Source organism: Ambystoma mexicanum, chromosome 2q (genome assembly GCF_040938575.1).
Source record: "Ambystoma mexicanum isolate Mex_15411 chromosome 2q, UKY_AmexF1_1, whole genome shotgun sequence".
Lineage (NCBI taxonomy): Eukaryota > Metazoa > Chordata > Amphibia > Caudata > Ambystomatidae > Ambystoma > Ambystoma mexicanum.
Window position 1 is genome coordinate 99,247,268 of NC_090924.1, and position 15,579 is coordinate 99,262,846.

Sequence of the window (15,579 nt, forward strand, 5' to 3'; positions counted from 1 at the left end):
GCCCGAGGGGTTTCCGTAGAGGCCGGCTGTGAGGAACAGCCGCTGTGGGTGCGGCAGTTACCACAGAGAAAGGTGTACCAGCTCGTCAGTGACACCTCTCTGAAGTGTCCGCCTGACGCCCAGGACAGGCCCACTCAGAGCCCAGACGTGCTGCGCGCCCCATCACGCAGAGCCCACACCAGCCCAGCAGATGTGTCCATGCGCGTCGGCCTCTGAAGCTTCTTGGCGCTACATTTTAAGATTCCAGCCTAACGCACTTTCAGAGGCACTGATCAGTCCTGCGACCCCATGCATCCTCCAGTCTGTGGATGGACGTGCCCCCAAGCCTCCTACAGCTGCCTGACACCTGATGCCCACGGGGAGGGTGGTACACACCGCACACAAGCTCCCAGCCCCGTGTCTGCTAGCGAGGGAGCACTTCCCAAAGGATAATGATAATTCTTCCTGATCTCCACCTTGGGGTCCTTCCGGCTCCGCTTTGCTCCCCCAGGCCACCAATTAACCCTGCCATGATCGTTTCTCGCTGTTCTTTTCTCTGAGTGATGAACGTTCCGCCCCCCGCCTCCCCAGCACTGCGGGAAAGGGAAAGCAGGGACGGGGGGTGGGGGGGAGGAGGGCTCCCTGGGCGGGGAGGAGGGAGCTCCCATGAATGGGAGGAGGAGGGCTGGAAGGAGGGGTTTCCCCTGGACGAGGCTGGCTCGGTCAGTGCCCTGAGAGTGCAGCTCGGCGCACGGCACCCGGACGGGACCACTCTCTACCCTCCCGCATCTGCAGCGCTGCGTCTTGGGATCCAGGAGGGGGCGTTGCCGGCACCTGATCTTTCACCCATGGATTTATTGGCGCTAGTTTATTCCGTCTGAAGACGACTCCCGGAGGGGCTGCTGCTCTGCCTCCCACCCCCATCACCTACCCTGCTCCCACCTCACCACCATCAATTGCCCCCTTTCGCAGCTAGTGACCACCCTGTGCAGGGGCCTGTCCACCTGCCCACTCAGCGCAGGAGTTGCCCTCCTGTTCCGCCCCAGAAGCTGCTCTGGTACCGCGGGGACTTCCTTCACAATCCTCTCCTCCTACCCCTCTTCCCTGCCCAATATCGCCATCCTATCCCCAGGCGCTATCCGCTTGCCCGGGGATAGAGCCTTCCATAGGAGAATCGAGGCCACCAGCCTTCGGTTGCCGGGGTCCTGGAGTCCCCCCAACACCTCTTTTCTGCTTGTTGTTGGATTTTTCACGGATCCCCGTCGTTGCACTGTTCCAGATTCCGGGGGTACCCCACCATTGGTCTGCACCTGGTGAGTACAACCCTATCCCTGATTGTTCTTATGCCGCGCGCCTCAAGTGTGGTGTCGGGTTACTTGTGTCCTGGGGGCTTAGGGGATCGTTGGTTTGCGGTTATTTTTACGTGTTTTATTGTTTGGGTACTTAAAGTCCGAGTGCACCTGGCTGTCCACCTGGCCGGGGTCCTGAGTAACATGTCTGCTCCCCCGCCCCAATCCTTTTGAGGGACCCTACGCGTTCATTACCAGGAATACGGATTTCTCCCAATATAGTCTTTCACTGGTCCTCTGAGGAGGTCCAGAGTCACCCCCTGCAGGGAGACCCCGAACAGAGACCACCATAAGTTCACAGCAGGGCAGGATGTCTGACCATGTGGGTTGCAGCACGCACGCACTCTGAATACCTCTTAGCGGGGCAAGGGGCTCCTACTCCAGTGCCACCTGCGCTGCCCACATCACCACGTCGGGCACTGGTCCTGCACACAGAGTTGTTGATCCCCACCGGCAGCGCAGCACTAGGAGAGGCATTGCAGCAACTCTCGCTGGAGGTGGTGGCACGCCGAGCAGTGAGGACCTGCCGCCACAGAGGGCGTTCCGCCCAGCTACAGTGCAGGCGGTACGCAGCACTTCATGCGCAAGAGCCTCGCACTTCACACCTCTCTGCCCTGGCGTCTTGGACTCTCGGCCGTGCGGTGCGCGCGCGCCGTAGGACGCTGCACGGGAAGGAGGGGCCAGCAGAGGTGCACGCACTGCGTTTCACACCGTTGATGCGCAGGCCACGCTCCCGGCTGCCAATAGCTCAGTGAAAGCCCGCGCTAGGCGCTGTATTATTAAGACTCGTGGTGCACATCAGGGAGATGACAGCATGCTTTCATAGTTCGAGGTTAATGGATGTCGGTTTTCAGACACCAACGTCTGGAGGGTGGTGGGGGTGGGGGCATATCTGGCTGTACGATCTGAGGGTGAGGTGAGTGTTGGGTGCCATATCTCGGGATGAGGAAGGTGAGGCAAGGGCCGCATTTTTCGGACCTCGTGCCTCCGTGCTGTGGGGCCAGCATGCTGTGAGGTCTTGGGCGGCAGTGGGGAGGGGCAGCAGTCTGTCAGGTCTTAGAGTGATGTGGGGGTGGGGTAGTGGACGACAAGATCTCGATGTGGGGTGGGGGCTGCAAGCTGTTGATCTCCGGGTGAGATGGAAGTTGCAGGCTGGCAGGGGTCAGTGTGAGGGGGCGCATGTCAGATCTCAGTGTGGGGTGGGGAGAGAGAGGGTTTGAGGGGCAAGGGTTGGATGTTAGATCTCAGTATGGGGTGGGGGAAGAGAGAGGGCCTGGGGAACGCGAGTTGGCTGTCAGATCTCATTGTAGAGTGGGGAAGAGAGAGGGCTTGGGGAAAGGGTTGACTGTCAGATCTGAGTGTGGGGTGTGGGAAGAGAGGGCTTGCGGGAAAAGGGTTGGCTGTGGGATCTCGGTCTGGGCTGGGGGAAGACAGAGGGGTTGGGGGAAAAGGTTGGCTGTCAGATCTCATTGTAGAGTGGGGAAGAGGGAGGGCTTGGGGAAAGGGTTGGCTGTCAGATCTGAGTGTGGGGTGGGGAAGAGAGGGCTTGGGGAAAGGGTTGTCTAGCATATCTCAGTGTGGGATGAGGGAAGAGAGAGGGCTTTGGGGGAAAAGGGTTGGCTAGCATATCTCAGTGTGGGGTGCGGAAAGAGAGGGGGCTTGGGAGAAAAGGGGTTGCCTGACAGATCTGTGTGGGTTGCGGAAGAGAGAGTGTTTGGGGGAAAGGGTTTGCTGTGAGTTCTTAGTGTGGGGTGGGGAAGAGAGGGGCTTTGTGGAAAAGGGTTGGCTGCCAGATGTCAGTGTGAGGCAGGCTGTAAGGATTCAGTGTGGGGTGGTGCTGGGGTCACTGCCAGGACATCTTGATGTGTTTAGAGGTCACATTGGAGTTTCCCTGGGAATCACATTGAGAGCATAGGGTAACTTTATTCTAGGATATAGGTTTGGTGGTACTGCGGGTGAACTTGTGGAGGTCACCCACGGAGTTAAAAGTGATGTAACCCTGGTGTTACTCTGAAGTCAGATGAGTTGCTGCTGGGGTGGGCTTCAGAAGTTGCTGTAAAGGTTCTGGCTTGATTGTCCTGTAAGGATGAAGTGTTGGAGGGTCAGAACAGGTGGTGTGACCAATCAACTTGCGGTTTCTAAAACATCATTCAGCCCCACACCTCTAGTAGATCAGAAGGGATCAGCAGAGATTGGAAACACAAGCAAATTATAAAACCTCCTTTTCCAATTTTGGTAACGTGGACAGAACAGCAGGCTTATCTCTGCAAGCTCGTGGATCGTTAATTAGTTGCAACACAGCACAAAAATACAATTATTACCCAATGATTAAAGGGACTTTGCAGCCAAGGTTGTATAAAAATATCTACTTTATTATTATCACAACAGACAGTTCTAGAACACTACAAAATACAACCCACTCTGTAAAGGAATGCAGAGGACAGACAGTTTCAAGAAGGATGATGTAAGGCACAGTGTACCTCAACCAGGGTCCAAATAAGTTCTACTTGTTACTTCTTGCAAAGTCTTTGTGTTTGGTGTATGCTAAACCTACCTTAATGAACCAATTCTAGGTCCCCACCAACAATCTCCTGTATGCATGAAGTCATACCCAGAGTGCTTTGCAACAGAAAAGGTACAGGGGTGAAAACATGTAATACTAAGTCCCACCCATCTTCCTGCCTGTTGTGGATCAAGGAGTCTATCTAGTTAATGGAGCTCTCTGTGGTTCCTCATTAAAGCGGCATGTCTCCCTTGAAACTGCAGTGAGAACAGACTTTCTGTCTCCATCATCCACATACTTGTACCTTCTGAATGGTTCAAGACATGAGAGGTCACTGCCCTTGATACTGAGAGGTGGGAGCTGGCTTCAGGCTGACACAGTGCATATCAAAGGTTGTTGGTGTTTTCCTGCCCTTTGTTAGTCTTGTGACCAGGTCTCCTGAGTGCCTGCTTGAATTAACTCTGATTAGTTTGCAAAGCTGCCACCAGCAGCTAACAAAGGGCAAGGCGGATCCATGGAGTCTTTGTTAATATTAATGAGGCTGGGTATGGCATGGGGAAGCTTTTGCCTTCCCCCCTTTTGAGATGCTTTGATGTACTCTTGGCTGTCATATTCCAACTAAATATGACAGGGAGTTGGGCGGGGGGGCACCTTTAGGCTGTGTCCACCCAGAGTACACACGTCAACGTGTATGTCATGCAGTAAGCATAGGAAAATGTGTGCGGATTAGCCTCCACACTTTTTCCGGAGGTTGATCTACCATCATTCAATGTCATTTAAAATTTCAAAAAAAGCCCAGGCGAGCACACACTAACTGTGCGGATGGTCAAATTCCTCACAGGTGGTGGGGTCCATGGTGGGGATTAGACCCAAATGCCACTGGGATGGAAAGGTCAGGTTCAGGTTGAGCGACAGGTCACTGCCAGAGCCCGGTTCTGAGTGCCCGTGAGGTTACTACCGCGTAAGGGTGAAGTGGTGCAGGGGGTCATTGACAGCCGTTGGAATCGGGCGATGTGGCAGGGTGGTTGGGCGGGTGATCCAGTCAGAGGTCACAGTGAGGCAATGCTGGTGCTTGCATCGCTGTACAGGTCTTGCGTGGGTGGTCCCAACGGCCAACAACAGGGGTCAGCTGCAAGGTGGACATAGAGGCTAGCATGGGGTGGAGCTGGGGTCACACTGAGGTCATGCTGAAGGGGTGCTGAGGGTCACTGTCGAAGGTCTCATTGGTATGAACAGCGTCACTGTGTGGAGATGCTGGTGCTGAGAATGGAAGCCTTTGGGAGCGTCCAGTGACGACCACTGTCGTGAGGTTTACTCACTTGGCGTCCAACACTTTTCAAGGATTTAAACAAAAAAAACTGTTGGGGCCCTTTGAAAGCTGCCATGACCTTTAAGGGAGTGTCACCCCAGAACATCCAAAGGTTTAGGTTACACGCCGTTGTGGTGCTAACAGCCCAGCCGCCTGTAGGACTGACTCTTCGAGGCTTGAGAGGGCGTTCTAGGAAAAGAGCCGTACACGGGAGGGTCGGGGGTTGTGGCGGTGCGTGCCTAGGATTGGCAGCACGTTGCTGCTACGGTCACGGCGTGAAAACGTGCCTAATCACCAGCCCGCACTATTCCCACGAGCCAAGTCTGACATCGCGAGAGCTGCGGGCGGGAGGGAGGATGCACGAGGCCGGAGCTCGGGGCCTGTGCCGTTTTAGAATCCACACAGGACGCCGCTTTATGAAGAAAAAAAACCTAGAAAAAAACCCTAACTTATTATTCTTGCTTTATTGACATTAGCAATTACACAGGTTATCTGATTTTCACCCCAAAACTGCCATTGGTGAATGATCGACACATTCTTGATAAGCCCCTACCGCTGAATGACACATTCCCTAACAGCAACCCTGCACCTAACTTGGGGTACGTCCTTGGAAGAGGAAAGAAAAAAAAACTTGGGCCCCAGGCAAGACGCTCCCCTACAGTCCGGGGAGGTCACCACACAAGGAGTTCCGAACTTGCCCCCCCTCCCCCCACACCCCATTCGGATCCGCAACCTCGGAGGGAGATGCATGACATCATCAGCATTTAATGAATTGCATCGATGTCGAATTAATCCACCAATGATTAAGCGAGCACAGGCCTGAGCTCAGTAGTGCTCAGCACAGATTGCCTGCACAGCGCAGCCTCTGGTGGCCATGGCTCGGCGGAGGAGCCCGCCAGGAGCCGAAGCTGGGCTGCTTCAGCCTAACGGCGATTGGTGCACAGCGCCTTGGTGCGAATGCGGGCATGCACCGGGCGCTATGGCGGGGGAGCGGGCGGGCGGTGGGTCCCGGGCCACTCGTTTGCGTGCACTCTGCAGCCTTGCGGGCACTTTTTGCTAATGTAGTTCTGTGTTGGCCTGACGGTGAGGGCTTACACAAGGAGCAGCTGCTGTGTTGGGACCCGGGTCCTTAATGTATGTAGGAAACCTGTCGGCTTGATACATGGTGTCGCATATCAATGTGTGTGGCTGGCTTGTCGCTGGAGACCCTGCGCGTGACGTGCTATATTTGCGGAGGGGGCGTTAATGCCGCGATATCGTCCTTTGTGCCAGCACATGCCAGGACACGTTCCGTCCCGAACAGGTACATTGCCTGTTGCCAGGAATCTTGCACCACCATTCGCGCTAACCGGCTATCAGTGCATAAAGTGGCATTTGCATGGCAACGCAGCAGTTCAAAAGAGACCTGTTGCCCCCATCGGTGCAGCTGTCCGGGGGTCCCCAGGCAGGAGATCAAGACACAGCCGTGCCCTGAGCAGCAGGGGGCGCCCCTGACTAACGCCCACTCAGGGTTTGGTTACGTGTCATGAGAGGAGCCTGAAATCTGCGCCGATCCGAAAGCTCTTGCCCCTGCACCCTCAGCGCACCCCCAGTTCTCATTGCAAATCTTGCTCTCTGTAAAGGGGCCCCAAATCCTCGAGGAGCCGAATGGCCAAGATTAGGCAGCTTGTATAAATCACTTGTTATTGAGGGCGTTGCTGTGCGCGACACCATTGTTGTCCAATAATCAGAAAGATGCCCACAGGGCGACTTGGAGATATCGCCCTCATCGGACAGTGGGCCTCATTACGAGTTTGGCGGTAGGCATGGCGCTATTAGCGCCATGGCTGCCGCCAAACCTGGGTCCGGTCTGGCGGAATGGGGACTTACGGGGACATTCCGACCTATGCGGACCCGGTAAGTCCCCGTTTCGAACACCATTCCCCATTCCCATTCGAGCCCCCATAGGGCTCAATGGAAATGGGGAAGGCGCTAATAACGGTCCCGCAAATTGCGGGCCCGTTATTAGCTCCAAGGTCCCTTAACGGGTCCCGTAAAGAACGGCTGGTCAGACCAGCCATTCCTGCTGGGACCCGCTAAGGGACCTCGGAATAGGGCAGTAAGGGTTTTCCGGCACCGGTCTCCTTACCGGTGCCCGTTAACCCTTACCGCCCACCTCGTAATGAGGCCCTATATCTGTAATTCGGGAGAACTGGCCTTGGTCTCCCGGCTCCACCGTTCATGGCTTCCAGGGAAAGAACAGTTTGTGAGGGGCTGGTGAGTCTCGCACCAGGCCGGTGGGGGGAGGAATAGGGGGGCGAACACCCCATTGCTGACAAATGCAAACTGCAAGAGGGAATTCTCTGGCCAAGACCTGTTTTGCTGAATTCCAAGGCAAAGCCAGAGCGGCAGTAGTGGGGAAAAAATGCAACAAATTGGGCTTTATTACAAGTTCGGCATTGGCGTAAAAAACAGTGGCTAAGGGGCGGTAATTGTGTTACTGTCACTTTACCGCCACTTAACTCCACCACCCAATTCCGTGTTTGGAGGCGCAGTGGAGGTTTTGCCTCCAGCTCATAGCTGAATGTACACCCTTCCCCCTTTCCTCCAAAAATTAGCGTATTCCCCTGATGGATTTATAGAGCGCGATAAATCTGCCCGAGTCCCCGTGGCACTATAGCGTCCTATGGACGCCAAACATGGACACTAACTCCGCCGTCACTCGACTCGTTATGGTAAATCCACAAGGCAGTGTAGGGGTAAAAGTAAAGGGGTTTGGAGGAATTTCTGGCAGGCCCGTAATCGGGCCTATTATGTGTACTATCATGGTTTCACCATAAGCAACTAACAGGGATTAAGAACTGGATAGGACTTTGAAAACTATTCCAGTGTTTTCTCGCTCTAATACAGTGTTAGAAATAACATAGCCAATTAAGTCCATGCATTCTTTTTTCTTCTTTGGGATGTGCTGAGTTGACCCCTCGCGGATGAAAGTTTTATTATCTATCAGCCTACAACGGGCAGGGAAATGCAAGTAAGTGAAAGGAGGAGCTTTGGATTACACTACATCTCCCAGCTCTGATCTTGACTGATCAACGGAGGAGCTTGGACTATACTACAGCTTTGGTCTACACTACATCTACCAGCTCTGATCTTGCCTGATCAACAGAGGAGCTTGGGACTACAATACATCTACCAGCTCTGATCTTGCCTGATCAACGGAGGAGCTTTGGACTACACTACATCTACCAGCTCTGATCTTTCCTGATCAATGGAGGAGCTTTGGACTACACTACATCGACCACCTCTGATCTTGTCTGATCAACAGAGGCCCTTTGGACCACAGTACATTGACCAGCTCTGATTTTGCCTGATCAACGGAGGAGCTTTGGTCTACACTACATCTACCAGCTCTGATCTTGCCTGATTAAAGGAGGCCCTTTGGACTACACTACATCTACCAGCTCTTATCTTGCCTGATCAACGGAGGAGCTTTGGTCTACACTACATCTACCAGCTCTGATCTTGCCTGATTAACGGAGGAGCTTTGGACTACACTACATCGACCAGCTCTGCTCTGCTTGTTAAACAGAGAAGCTTTGGACTACACTACATCGACCAGCTCTGATCTTGCCTGATCAACAGAGGCCCTTTGGACTACACTACATCTACCAGCTCTGATCTTGACTTTTTCATTCTATGAGTTGTGAAGGAGGGGCTCGAGTCTCGTAATTTTTAATGTATTTTTGGTCCGGTAGGAATTTTTTGACTGCTCAGCAAAACTATGTTGTGGACCCAAGTTCTGTAGTTGCAGGGACCTGTATGTAACATGCAAGGCACAGCCTCGCGTCGGCGGGGGCCATCCAACCTCGTACCTTCTGAAGCAGATACAATGAGCCCCATTGAATTCAGCAAAAGTAAGACCACGTGTTTAAATAATTAGTAATGATGAATAGAGTACAAAACCTGCAACACTTTATTATGATCCTATAATGTGATAGATCAAGTTTGGTTACTTCATAAACCACAAGTCCACAGGGTCAGAGGTTTTTAACTGTCACCAGAACGTGGAAAAGATGATATAGGACATAATATAAAGGTAGTAAATTACTGTTAGTCCCAGAAATTCAGTTTTTCTCATTGTATTATTCAAACCAGTGCTGTTTGTGATATAACAATCCAGAAACATGCACTATTAATGATACACTTCTCCAAAAGGCATACGAAATTGCATAGGAAGAAAAAAACACGGGGTCATGTCTGGGAGATGTTTAATGTAGATTTTTGCACCCTTTGCCGCTGTTGTAGATTTCTTAAGAACAATTAAGGGAATGACTACATTTATTTTAAAGAAATCAAACAATTATGGATTCAATGTTAAAAAAGGCAAGTGTACCGTTTCAAAATAAATGGGCTGATTCATGGAATTTGTGCGCCGAAAAACGGGGATTTGTGCGCCATTCTGCCCGCAAATCCCCATTTGTTAAACAGGGATTTGCAGCCAGAATGAGGCACAAATCCCCATTTTTTGGCACACAAATTCCATAAATCAGCCCAAAGTGTGTGTATTTCCTTTTTCAGAAAGTGTGTTTGATAAGTGAGCTATTGAAAATATATATACATATATTTCTTTTTTCAAAAAGATCCAAAAAACAGACAGGAGGATACCGGTGGGGGTGATCTTTGATAAAATGTGTGTGTGGAAAACGATTTTGTTTTCTTATAAGGATTTCTGAGATCTGTATATCTGTATGCACTTTTTAATGAAATGAGTAGGGAATTTTACAAACTTCAAAACTTTTTATGCTTTCTTTAAAGAATTCTTGTCTTATTTTTGCTTTTTTTCATGTATTTTTTGAATGGTTTGGAAATTGTAATATCGGAAGGGTGGCAGCGGCTGGCAGCTCTTCCTGCTGCAAGGAGTCTATTCCCACCCAGATATCACCTGGTGTAGCCCGGGTGCCACGCTTCCAGTTATCCCCCGTCCTGCACTCTTCTGAAATCTTGTTTTGAATGAGCCATTATTCTTATCCTCACATTATTTGCATGTGACACCTGATACCCTCACAATTCTATCATTACTTGCAGGTGATGTCTAGTATTAGCCCAACTCGTGATGTTCTGCCACCAGCCATTCACTTTGGATCCATTTCTGATAACCTCTATTATCAGCTGCTTGTCTCGTCAGTTTCAGCCAACACTTGGCCTGTCATCAGTTGCCCTCCAGGCATACATTTCAAATAACCCTTGCCATCAGCCACCCTAGTCTTACCACTTCATGCCAAAAGCCTGGAATCAGTCGCTATATAACCTCACTCCTATCTGTCCTCAGTCTTTTTTTTTTCTTTTTCTCAGAACCCAGACACTTTATTGGATGCAAAAGTTTCCAAACAGAGCTGGATTGCTAAATATGTTTTTCAAATAAAAAAAAACAGAAATCTTGTACACTCAGAATAATGAAAGCAGGACTCAAATCCAGAAGAGTGTGTCCTCGGTCTTGGTCTCATAATTGAAAGGTAACCAATGGCCTTACATCAGCCACTCTCCTCATTCCATTCCCAACAATCCCCACCATCATGATTTCCCCCGCATATTGATGCCAAGTTACCCCATGCATCAGCTGCTCTCCTAACATCCCGTCTGGATAACCACTGGCATCAGGGGAGTTGCTAGGTCTGGAAAAGACCCGGGGCTACGCTGATGTCGGAACTGTTGGGACTGGGGGCTAGCTAGTCTTTTGGCTGTAGCTCCTGAGATTTTATCCGGGGCTACAACCAAAAGATCAGGGGCTATAGCCCCCTTAGCCCCCCTAGCAACGCCCCTGACTGGCATCAACCGCTCCCGCTCACACCGCTCCCAACTAAATCTTGGAATGGACCGCAATGTCACTCCCACCAGTTCCTAGCATCATCGATTAGAAGTAACGAACACCTTTGAATCAGCCACTCTCCAGGCCACCACTGGCCACGCTCTCCACACAACACTTCCAGGTGCACTCTTGTAAAGCTGGACTGCGACCCAAAAGCAGGCGTGAATCTTAATAAGGCTCTCAGAAATCGGTGACTTGAGTGAACCCCAACCATATACGGCGGGTGGAGGATCCCGTAGGAAATGTTTTGAAAAAAATAGGGACAAACTGACAGCTTTGTAGCAGATTTTTCTAAAGATATTGGGCCAGATTTACAAAAGCCTTTTACAATGGCACAATCCCATTGAAAAATGCATTTTACAATCCGGACCATTGACTAAGAAGCCACCCAGAAGGGAAATTCCTGAGCTAGAGCACGTATGATATTTTTTTAGAGTTTTGCCAAGATTCTTAAAACATTTTTGATATCGAAATTGACAACTTGTGAACGTAAATATTGCTCTTACCTGGTCATTTTTTAGTTTGTTGTTTGGCGTAACATGAATTCTTAATTAAAATATGTGTAGTTTCAAAACTGAACTGTTGCAGTTTTTGAAGGAAAGCACAGGACATGAATAACGCCGCAACCACGTTAGGACAATTCCACGGCACCGTGTCAATACTTTTGTAATTATTTGCATAACAGCTAATATCAAATGTCTCTTGCAAAAAATACTGCGCGTCTATTTTATTTAATCTCTACGGGGTGCATGCATGTCATAGCGATACTGATATAGTTTGTTTGCTAAGACGTTTAGCAAAGAGTTGATAGGGCTCCTTTGATGCATATAGTGCCAAGAAGTCTCTCCAGATGTCTCAAAAGTCGTGTTTGCCCTTTCTCAGATTATAAATCACTCTCTCCATTGTGGTAAACTGGTACCTAGGACCATAAGCTACCGCCAGACACATACAACAGTGTAGGTTGTAATGACTGCAATGAGGCATTACACGCTATAATGACCACTGGAGGTCTTTAAAGGTGATTGACGGCATCCCGTCATTTAAACGACTTAAAAAAAAATAGTCTTCATTTTGCAAGCCCGTTTTTTGACATGTACGTACGTATGTGGGGGTAGTGAACTAGCGGGGTAGGGAGAAGGGTGTGGGGCGGGGCAACACCCCCAAAACGGGCCGAATTCTGGTCAAGAAAAAGTGCACAACCAAACTGAAGACTTAAAAAAAGTCTTTCAAAACACGCAAAACTCAATTTCCATAGCACCCATTATGTCAAGTTCGATATCTTCAAGCTATGCCTCTGCCAGTTCCTTTCTGCCAGTTGGCACATCGGGCCTGTTTCACACAAGCGTTTTATAATGGTGCAAACCCATTGAACATGTTTGGTATTAGAGCGAATCACTACAACGTTATGCCAAGCAGGTGCCACCATTACAAGTTCCCATTAGCCCTATTGGGCACACCATGAGCATTTCCTATAGTGCCCAGTCTGCTTTCATTCTACCCAGTCAGCATATTATGCCCAGTTAGTGCGGCCTTACCATTCTCATGTATTCCTAGTGGAAGTCCAGTTAGCGCACCATTTTCTGCTTTTGTTATGCTAATTTAGAGAATTGACGTTTACCATGCCCACTTATTCTCTTACTATAGTCTATAAATTATTCCACTGTGTGCCCACTGACCTGACAGCTGACGTCTCCTGCTGCACCTGCTGGGATGTCTAAGCTCTGGGTGGCACCTTGCTAGCAAGGCCTGAGCTTCTCAGGACTCCTTCTCCAAAGGTGCTGTGGCACTGGGCCATTAGCAAACTCTGCCCATTAGTCGGTTTACCAGTGCAGCCCAATACACTGGTATTCAAACTGGGGGGCTTCCCCCCTACGGGCCCCGAAGGATGTCCGAAGGGGGGCCAGATTCTTTAAAAAGGGATTAAGAAAATCTGCTTATATTTTAAAGAGACTAGGGCCCCCTGAGGGGGCAACCTCTGCATGGGGTGGGGGGGGGGGCAGATACAATATTTTTACTAAGGGGGGGCTCGGTATGAAAAAGTTTGAACACCACTGGTCTTTAGTCTACAATCCATACTATACAATTTTCACAATCTGCAAACCGTCTACAAGCCCTACTATACACATTCCACACTCGGCACACAATCTACCAGCCCTACTAGACACTTTCCACACTCAGCACACACTCTACAAGCCCTACTATGCACTTTTCACACTCGGCACACAGTCCACACACACTAGTATACACTTTACACACTCGGCACAGAGTCTACAAGTCCAACTATACACTTTTCACACTTGGCGCACAGTCCACAAGCCCTACTGTAGACTTTCCACACTCAGCCCACAGTCTACAATCCCTACCATAGACTTTCCACACTCGGCACGCAGTCTCCAAGACCTACCATACACTTTCCACACTCAGCCCACAGTCTACAAGCCCTACTGTAGACTTTCCACACTCAGCCCACAGTCTACAATCCCTACCATAGACTTTCCACACTCGGCACGCAGACTCCAATCCCTACCATAGACTTTCCACACTCGGCACGCAGTCTCCAAGACCTACCATACACTTTCCACACTCGGCACGCAGTCTCCAAGACCTACCATACACTTTCCACACTCAGCCCACAGTCTACAAGCCCTACTGTAGACTTTCCACACTCAGCACACAGTCTACAATCCCTACCATAGACTTTCCACACTCGGCACGCAGACTCCAAGACCTACCATACACTTTCCACACTCGGCACGCAGTCTCCAAGACCTACTATACACTTTTCACACTTGGCACACAGTCTACAATCCCTACCATAGACTTTCCACACTCGGCACGCAGACTCCAAGACCTACCATACACTTTCCACACTCGGCACGCAGTCTCCAAGACCTACTATACACTTTTCACACTTGGCACACAGTCTGCAAGCCCTACTATTCACTTGCATGCAGTGGACTGCGAGGCGCTGAACCCTAGGGTACGGCGCCTGGTCAGAAAATGTGCATTATGGTTGACACTGCTTGGGAGCAGCAGGCTCAGGGGCTCAGCAGAGTCTGGCCCCCGAGGGGAGAAACTACCGAGCCACTGCTGAGTAATGGCAATTAGAAAGGACCTTGGTTACCCTCTGGGCCCTTACCAATGTAGGGCCTGCACGCTCACATGTTGAATACAGTCATCATAGTGTGGCCTGGGCATTCGCTTACAGCCCAACCCAGACCAAGATGATGCCAGCGCCGGGTCGCACAGGGTTATGCTGGTGTCCGCGCCCTACCCCCAAAATGATAGGTCAGGTTGAATCTCCATTCTGGGATAAACCACTTTAAAGGTTCGCTTTCTATACCTTGAAGGGGAGATGCCAGGCGCTGTGAGGTACCCTGAGTCTGTAGGTGGAGTGGGGGGTCCAGCACCACCACTGTGCCAGGGAGCAGCCTATTGGCGTTCATATCCCATCTGGAAGACTTTTTGGGGTTACCCCGCATATTTTATTTCTATAATTCACTTTGAGGAGATTAGTTGATGTTTTTAATCAGTTTTGGCTGTGCCAAGTAACACAATGTTTATGTGCCCTTAGCACCGGAGTCCGTGTTTCTTGAGTGCAGACCTATTTTGGATGTGAGGCAATCATTGTACATACAGTTGAAAACGACATTTGCAGGGCGATACCAAACATGCCGGCTAAAGGGTGTGAGGTGCCACATCCTCCATCTGGAACCGCCTTATGTCACACAGCCCACACCGGATTACCCAAATTGGCAATGTAGCGAGAGTGGGCATGGAGATGGGCGCGCGGAATGACCGGGGGGCACTTCTGACAATCCCCGCTTACCATAGCAATGAATATAGGATGGCTGACAGACCTCTGCACTTTTGCATGGCAGGGGGTTGCCCATCTGTTTACAGGCCCGGAGGAGCCGCCCGGAGCAGGGGCTGAGCCAATCTCTGGTGCCAAAGGGGACAGAGGGCTCTCATCATGGGGCACCGGTCAATGCTATTTCACTACTGTGTGGGTGGCAGGGGTGGGCACATTGGGATCCGAAAGGGGTGCCTCCATTCCATTCCACTCTTAGGTAGCCGAGAGACTGCAGTTAAGAGTTGTGTGGGGGAGACAGAAATAGTGTGCCGGGGGAGCGCGGGCGCGGGCGGGCCCTGCCAGATGGGCCTGCTGTATTGGTGAGCATGCCCCTCTTACCCAGGTGGCTGACCTAGATCCATGCAGCAGCCAGATCCTTTTGCTCAGGTTTCAGACTGGGGTTGGGCTGGTGGCAGTTCGGACAGAGGGTCTCATTCATGCTTCCATCGGGCTAAGGTTAGGTGGGACTTCAGCCCCTGACCTGTGCCCCTTGCCGGTCTCAGGCTCCTGGGTGTCACAGCTGTTGGATAGAAAGGCTCAGGCCCCCGACCACCCTCTTCTGGTCCCCCAATCTGTCACCTAGATTCCTGACATTTGCTGTAGAGGGCCTAGGTACACATTGTGCTCTGAAGCTGGACCTCTATTATTGTGTGCCTAGAGGCAAACCAGTTTATAGCTTGTGCTTTATGAATGGTTTACATGTGCATAAACTCATAATGATCTCTCTCTCGCTCTCTC

General features: G+C 50.7%; 1 protein-coding gene across 1 annotated transcript in view; it reads left to right on the forward strand.

The window, feature by feature from the left end:
* The first annotated feature begins 663 nt into the window (after positions 1 to 663).
* Positions 664 to 15,579, forward strand: part of NTN3 (netrin 3) — a 234,460-nt gene continuing 219,544 nt past the window's right edge. The window contains exon 1 of the mRNA XM_069646937.1: positions 664 to 1,292. The gene's annotated coding sequence lies outside the window, so the exon portion shown is untranslated. The remainder of the gene's footprint in view (positions 1,293 to 15,579) is intronic.